The sequence below is a fragment of the Diadema antillarum genome, unplaced genomic scaffold (genome assembly GCF_040938485.1).
Source record: "Diadema antillarum isolate AM-2024a unplaced genomic scaffold, OU_Dant_1.0 seq00000740_RagTag, whole genome shotgun sequence".
Taxonomy (NCBI): domain Eukaryota; kingdom Metazoa; phylum Echinodermata; class Echinoidea; order Diadematoida; family Diadematidae; genus Diadema; species Diadema antillarum.
This window is the reverse complement of record NW_027271638.1, coordinates 2,298,050-2,306,510: the sequence shown is the minus strand read 5'-3', so window position 1 is coordinate 2,306,510 and position 8,461 is coordinate 2,298,050.

Sequence of the window (8,461 nt, the reverse complement as noted above, 5' to 3'; positions counted from 1 at the left end):
AAATCTAGTATTTTAATGTAAAATTCTTGATCGTCTTGTTTAAATTAAAAATCAACAAGAAGTGCAGTTACTAAGAAACTCTTTAAAAAACAGTTTAAAATTTGGAAATGACACCCGGAGGTGTTAATTTAACACCATAAATGAGCACCGAAAATTTAACACCAGCTCGGTGTTCACTATTTAACACCGGACTTTTTGCAGTGTACCAAAAAGTTCAATACATTGCAGTATTTCGAAATGTCCTCTAAAGTACATTGTATTTATGGGCATTCTTTCGTAGAGAATAGATGTCTCTTTTACTGAAGCTGTAAATCACACAACTGAAGAAGCGTATAGTGCGTACAATGGTAAGATTACTGGCCGTTGTGTGCAGATCTAAACTGCTTAAGGGATATCAATCTGATGGCCGCTGGCCGCGTTAGACAGATGGCCGTTGTGTACAATAACAATTGCGTGGCTATATTCAGTGGGGGACATTTTTGTGGCCGCAATGGGCAGATGTCCGTTCTACAGAGATGGCCGCAATTGCAGATTCGACTGTACACGATTTAACAACATACAATAAAATCATATTCACATACATGAAAAAGGAGACAGAGCCACAAAAATCATACACACAAATCAAAGAAACAAGACCACATTCATCAACATTAAAATGGAAAACATAAAAAGGAAATAGACCCAGGGGGTGTGGTGTGACAAGAGTGTGCCAGACCCAGTGGGGTGTGGGGGTGTCGTGTGACAAGAGTGTGCCAGACCCGGGGGGGGGGGGGGGTTGTGGGGTGTGGTGTGACAAGAGTGTGCCAGACCCAGGGGGTGTGGGGGTGTGGTGTGACAAGAAAGTGCCAGACCCAGGGGGGCGTGTAGGTGTGGTGTGACAAGAATGTGCCAGACCCCGGGGGGGGGGGGGGGGGGGGTTGGGGTGTGGTGTGACCCCAGCTAACACAAGGACGTTTATCTGAACGTTCTTGAAACGATCCAAGCTCGTTATGTGTACGTTTTGTCAAAATGTTTTCAGAACTTCTTTTTGTGGAAGGTTTTTGACGAAATTAAAACGTTTCAAATGGACATCAGAAAAACGTTTTTTCAAACGTTTAGAAAACCAATAAAAAAACCTTTCGGAATTTATAAGGACCTGCAGAAAACCTCTTGAACGTTATAGACGTCAGCAAAACCTTTTACGAATATTCAAAACGTTCTGTGGATGTTCTGCGGACGTCCAGAAAATCTTTGAAAACCGTCTAGAACGTTCAAAAAATGTTTTAAGAACATCTGAAAATGTCTTATGACCCTTTCCACAACGTTTAGAGAACCTTTCATATCCGTCTAGAACGTCCAGAAAGCCTTTTAAGAATGTCTAATGTTTATTTATGAGATTATATAGATAAAATCTGAGATTAATGTATCCTAATCCTAAATAATCCTATCCTAACCTGTTCCTAATGTCCTACCACCTATACTACACCCTATTCCCAACGAATGAATCTGTATCACATTCTTTTATACATATACCACCAAAATGTTGTAATGCATGCAGACATGGTTACTAAAATTAGATCACACACACCTTAACTTGAATATTCATAATAAGGTATGAATATTCATGATAAAGAAACTAATGACGAACACGCTGCGGACCAAATAAAAACGTTTTTTAGACGTTCATTAAAAACGAAGTCGACGAAGCAGACCTAATAAAAACGTTTTGTCGACGTTTACAAAAGACGAGGGTGTTGCAGACATAATAAAAACGTTTTGTAACGTCCATTGACGTTTTTAAAACGCTTGCAAAAAAAAACAAAAAAAAAAAAACGTGCTTTGCGGTAAATGCTAAAGGCTGTGTCACACCTTTCCGTGCAAGCCTTGCGTGCGACTTGCAAAGAACAATTTTTACTACCCGGAGGTCCCCGGAATGAGCCGCACATGACAGTACCTTGCACGTATCTCACCCGTAGTCACCCGGAGGTGTGCACGCAAATCTTTTTACCCGCAAACATGTTTAGGCCCTGTCACACCTTTCCGGGCAAGCTATGCATTCTGTTGCGTGTAGGGATTTTCCAGGATACCGAGAATTTCTGAGGGCGAACAAGGATTTGGGCGAGTCAGGGCATGTGCCTTACTTGCTGGACGCGTTCTACTTAAATTCTACTTGCGGGTATACTGTGTGACCTTTGTACCAGTCGCGTGGGGGCTGACAACTCAGTGAAGGAATTCCTCTGAAGGAATGACTGAAGTCCCACGGAATGTCATTATCTTGGCTCCATACGGGGACTGCGAAGTACCTGCGTGGGAGTTGCCTGCGAAGTGCTGCCGCTAAGGGCCTCCTATCGGCGTTCTGCGTGGACCTCTCCGGGCATCCCCGCGACTCGGCCGGAAAAAGTTTTAGTCACGCTCAAAACTTAGCTGCGATTAAATCGGACTTGCGTGAGCACCTCCGGGCGAGTACAGGCGAGAGTCGCGCTAGGTACTGTCAGGTGCGGACCAACTGCGGAGAGCTCCAGCTTGCCCGGAAAGGTGTGACATCACTTTCACGTTGTATGTACGTTTTAAAAACGTCCATTTTATACGAAGACGTACGGAACCTCAAAAAGTTTAGGAAACGTTCTGAAAAGTTCTGTGTTTGCTGGGACAAGATTGTGCCAGACCGGGGGGGGGGGGGGGGGTGGGGGTGGGGGTGTGGTGTGACAAGAGTGTGCCAGACTAAGGGGGGTGGGGTGGGGGTGTGGTGTGACAAGAGTGTGCCGGACCCAGAGGGGTGTGGGGGTGTGGTGTGACAAGAGTGTGCCAGACCGAGGGGGGGGGGGGGGGAGGTGGTGGGGGTGTGTTGTGACAAGAGTTTGCCCGACCCAGGGGGGTGTGGTATGACAAGATCGTGCCAAACCCAGGGGTGTGGTGGTTTGGTGTGACAAGAGTGTGCCAGACCCGGGGGGGGGGGGGGTTGGTGTGACACCTCCCATTTTTTTTGGGGGGGGGGTGGGCAAGGCCGCAGACCCAGGGTGTGTGGTGGTGTGGTGTGATATCTCCCATTTTGGGGGGTGGGGCGGGCAAGGCCGCAGACCCAGGGGGTGTGGTTTGACACCTCCTGGGGGGGGGAGGGGGCGGGCAAGGACGCAGACCCAGGGGGTGTGGTGTGACACCTCCCATTTTTTTTTGGGGGGGGTTGGGGGCGGGCAAGGACACAGACACAGGGGGCGTGGTGTGACACCTCCCATTTTTTTAGGGGGTGGGGGTTGGCAAGGACGCAGACCCAGGGGGTGTGGTGTGACACCTCTTATTTTTTCGGGGGTGATGGGGGGGGGGGGGGCAAGGACGCAGACCGAGGGGATGTGGTGTGACACCTGCCATATTTGTGGGGTTTTTTGGGGGGTGGGTGGGTGGTGGGCAAGGACGCAGACCCAGGGGGTGTGGTGTGACACCTCCTACTTTTTTTGGGTGGGGGGGGGGGGTGGGGGTGGGCCAGGATGCAGACCCACGGGTGTGATGTGACACCTCCCATTTTTTGGCGGGATGGGCAAGGCAAGGACGTAGCCCCAGGCGGTGTGGCGTGACATCTCACATTTTTTTTGGGGGGGGGTGGGGGCGGGCAAGGACACAGACCCAGGGGGCGTAGTGTGACACCTCCCATTTTTTAGGGGGTGGGGTGGGCAAGGACACAGACCCAGGGGGTGTGGTGTGACAAACACCTCCCTTTTTCGGTGGGGGGGCATTGACGGAGACCCAGTGTGTGCGTGTGTGGTGGGACATTTCCATTTTGTGGGGGAGGGGCAAGGACGCTGTCTTAGGGTGTGTTCCGTGACATTCCCTTTTATGGGGGGGAGCACGGATGCTGTTCCAGGTGGTGTGGTGTGACACCTTCCCTTTTTTGGGGGGGAGGGGTCAAGGGCGCAGGCTCAGTTCGTGCGATGTGACATGTACCTCCTTTTTTAACAAAGGTGCAGACCGAGGTCTTGCGGTGTGACTCCTTCTTTTTTTAGGGGGGTCCAAGGACGCAGACCCAGGTCATTCTGTGTGACACCTCCCTTTTTTGGTGGGGGGGGGGCAAGGATGCAAACCCAGGTGGTGTGGTGTGATAAGAGTGTGCTAGAATATTTTTAATTAAGCGTTAACGTATGCAGAATTGAAATTCAGTGATCTCGTGCTTACTTCGGGTAAAATATTTCGAATGTTTTGCTCAAAAAGTAAGATGATACGTTGGTCATTCATTTAAGTTGTACGAAATCAAAACAATTGAATTTTCTTCGTTTGTTCGTGATGAAAGAGAGGGAGATAGAGAAAAAAAAAAGAAGAGGACAGAAATTGCAGTAAAGTACAAAACCTTCCCTAGTGAATACGTGTAGGCTTTGCGACTACAAAAGTTGTTATCTAGTTACAAGGACTGTATAGGTGCAGGTGAAAATCTAAGAGCAATAATGACGCCTATTGTCTGAAAACACGTTTATTTCAACGACAGAACAAAGACCCGCTAGGCACGTCTAGATGTCTCAGTCGAAAACACTAGAAAGCAAGGTGGTCTATAACTGTGAGAATTTATTTGAAATGAAGAAGATTTCAAGGATTATCGACTGTAAATAGTTAACTGGATAATGCATCCATTGAGGCATTTTTGAAGCTGAAATGACGTGAACAAAGGCGGAACGTGATTGACGGAGTTCGTTGAAGACAACAAAACGCAGCTGAAAGTTAATGAAATAATAAAGTACATTACGTGTCAAAACAGATGGACCAAAGGATAGTATGAGAAGCAGTAAAAAGCTTACTCCCAAACTAACAAACAAGCAAACAAACAAACAAACAAGCAAACAAACAAACAAACAAGCAAACAAACAAACACACAACGCAGTCTTTTGGTCTGGTGCTGCAATACATGGAGAACAGAAAGATTTTCTATCATAATTATTCAATTTTATGGATTTGTTTTCCAGCCTGGCGTGTATAGTCACAAGCTTTTCTATTAATCTGTACATCATACACTTTTCGGTACTTGGAATCCAGTTTACATGCATTAGTTGTTGCTACGTAGGGCAAACATTGTCAGAATGTCGAGAAGTTGTGCCAGCAAGCCATGTATAAAATGTAATATGTTGGTAAATCGGTCCGTGGTTTTTATATATATCAAACAATGTCCAAGGGAGCTCAAAAAGGGAACAAGGCATATCGTCAGGTTGTCCTTCTGCATGTCCGATGACCTTTGAAGTCTAGAAGGTCATGTGAAAGTATTTTTGACTTTCAATCGTATTTTCTAAGTAATAATTTGATTATCTTGTATTCGAGTTCATGTTTTGAATTTCTTGTATAATCTTTGTGAATTTCGTGAGAATTATGCGGGAAAATATCGTTGCAGAGTTTCCTGCGTTGAGGTAATAACCGTTCCCGCCATTCAATTTGTCAAAACATCACATAACTTCTAGTTTGAAAACAGTGCATGTTTCTTTGTAAAGTGAGTATTTCTTTTAGACTTGGAGAATTTTTGTCCGCGAGTTCTCCGAGACATTCCCGCGACCTTACGAGGTGACCCAGTGGAGATCTCCCCGTAAAGCACTTCTTCAGAGACTTCCTCGCGACTGAGAAGACGTCTTGAAGACGTTGCATAGACGTCGAGGCAACGTCTCCGTGAATAAATTGTACCTTGGTTAGAGACGTCTCTGACGTAGTCCATGAGTCGCCTTCTTGGTGAGAGCACAGACCATTCCGCTAGTCTTAATGAGTCGCGGCAGTCGTGACGAAGTCTATACTGAGATAGGCAATTAAGAGAATATTCACTATTTTACCTTAACAACATCAACATCATCCTTACAGCATAGGCCTATTTGGTGTGATAACAAGGGATGACAATTTATAGAGCATCCCTCCCCCCCCCCCCCCCCCCTTCACTCCGGTGTCGGAAGGACCCCATGCGTGTATCCTGAAGTGTGCGGTTTAAAGTGATGCTTTTCGCGAGAACGAAATATTGCAAAGTATAGTTTAAAAAAAATAAATGAATAATTAAAAAGAGGGGAATTAATTTTTCACTTCATGACAATCTTGAAGCTTGCATTAGTATAAGCACCTGTCCTCCTACTTCAGACCGTTCTGTGTCTATATTCCCAGCATGCACCGCTAACCATACTCATCAACATACCGTACTTTTATCAAAAAGGACGTCGACCTACTAGCGGATATGTAAGCACTGAGTAGGATTTAAACCTGCGTATGGAATTTCTCATTTAAGAGTCCGATAACCATAGTGTTCCAAGTTAAAAGGACTTATTATGCACTGAAAATGCACATTAACTTGTATTGATTTATGACACCCTGATCATCTTTAACTTATCTTATAACAATTTGTTTGATAATTTTCTTTAGAGTACTTGGATCCGTCGCGATCCGTCACCCCCCCCCCCCCTCCCGAATAAACAAACAACAACACCAAATCAAGATTCTGTCGATGACCTCATCTGCCAATCACTGTTACTTTAATTTTTGGATGAACAGAAGACATTGAAATGCACCTTGAGATGACACCTGTCAATTGAGATTATAAATCTGTAGACTAAACTCAACGTGATAAACACATGTCCTCAAAAAACAATGGCACAATGCCGTTTTAGCAAGTCTTACTAGTCATGCGTTCATGCATTACATCTCGGCATGTCGCACAAAGCGAAAATTGAATAATTGTGTAAATGTTGCTACCATTGTTTGAGAGGTCGCGGGGCGTTACACGCAAACACATGTCATACGTGCTGTGGCAATGCCTGAATGCAGTGTCTAGAATGTCTGAAACGTCAAAGAAGTAATCACAAAATCCTAGATTTAACAAGACATGAACATCCTCCAAAGTAGCTTATATCAGAGCGTCGTTTCCGAACAAAAGCAATGGAGTGACAGCTTGTTCAGTCTTGGGGGAAGGTGAAATGCGTTCCAATATATTTTGTTCATCATACTTTTTTCTTTTTTTTTTTAGCAATGATTGACAGATTATGTCATTGATACGAAATCTTGATTTTGATGATTCTTTGCAGACGCATGTAAGTAATCTAAAGAAAAAAAATGAAAAATAAGATAAATTACTTGGTACATATGATATAGATGTTTAGGGTATCATGAATTTACACAAACAAGTCAATATGCATTTGCATTGTACAGGTCCTTTAAAGGGGAGTGAAACCCGAACATACACGTGGATTAAGTGAATGCCGCAATATTATCTATAGTAGAATACATCAATGAAAGTTTGAGGAAAATCGGATAAAGGAAACCAAGAATAATGAATTTTTGAAATTTTATGACGAGGCCGCTGGATGAGAAGACCAGAAGATTATAACATCACTGTGCAATACGATTTAAAGAAAATAACACAAAATTAAGAAAATTACACAAAATATAATTTCAAACGAAAAGATCACATTCAATGGGCTTGATTACTGACACATTTAGGGTAGTAATATTACCCTGCTTTCTCAAAGAGGTAGATCTCTAGTGCTCTTTCATTGTGCTAGAAAAGTGAAAGAATCATTTTCTTTATTTCTTATTCATATCGTAGTGTACAGTGATGTCATGATCTGTATAGTATAGTCTTCAACTCCCAGCGGTCTCGTCACCAAAACTTCAAGAACTCATAACTTTTGAACGGATTGTCCTCAAACTTTCACTGATGAACTTAACTAATATAGCTGCACTACATACATACATTTTATTTTTTTTCATTCTCCTCAAGTTCAAGTTCATTTTGATTAATGAATTCTAATGATAAATCCTGATGCACTCATTTTCACCACTCTATTCATTACAGCCATTTAATGTTGAAGCGACTATATTAACTACTGTTGTTAACATTTCTGAAGGATTTCCGTGCCCGTTTTGTTCTACCTTATGGGTGAAAAATGAAGAAAACCGACTTGAGACACAAGAATATGGGTCTACAATAATGGTCAGCAGCACTGAAGTACTTTAATCTTGTAATGCATGCTTCCAACAGTCCAAAATTCGAATTTATGATATAGAAAAGAGGTAGCTCTGGCAGAAAGCAGCAAGAACCCCAAATGAGTCGAGTTGACCCGAAATGCACACTCTCATCATTTTGTTTGATAACTGCACTCATTTCAGCTTGCTGCCAGATCGCCGCTGGTCTTTAAGGCCAATTAAACTCAGTATATTTTACCACGGTCAAATTCTACCAAATCTGCCAACTGCCAAACTATTCTTCAAGACCGAATCTCAAACAAAATCTTCTCTATCCAATAATAGAAATACGTACACCCCGTTAATGTTAAGACATCATGATTTTGATTGCAAGACAGTCACTCCCGTCTGGGCCACCTCTGGGTTCTGTCAATCATGGTTAGTGCTTAACTTTATCCTTTGTTTCTTGTGTATTCTTGCCGATAATTTTCAGACGCGTGACGGTCTTACATGAATTGATGATCGACCCCTCTTTTCTTATTGGATGAAACCCTTGAGAAAAAATGAGCATTCATGCCAT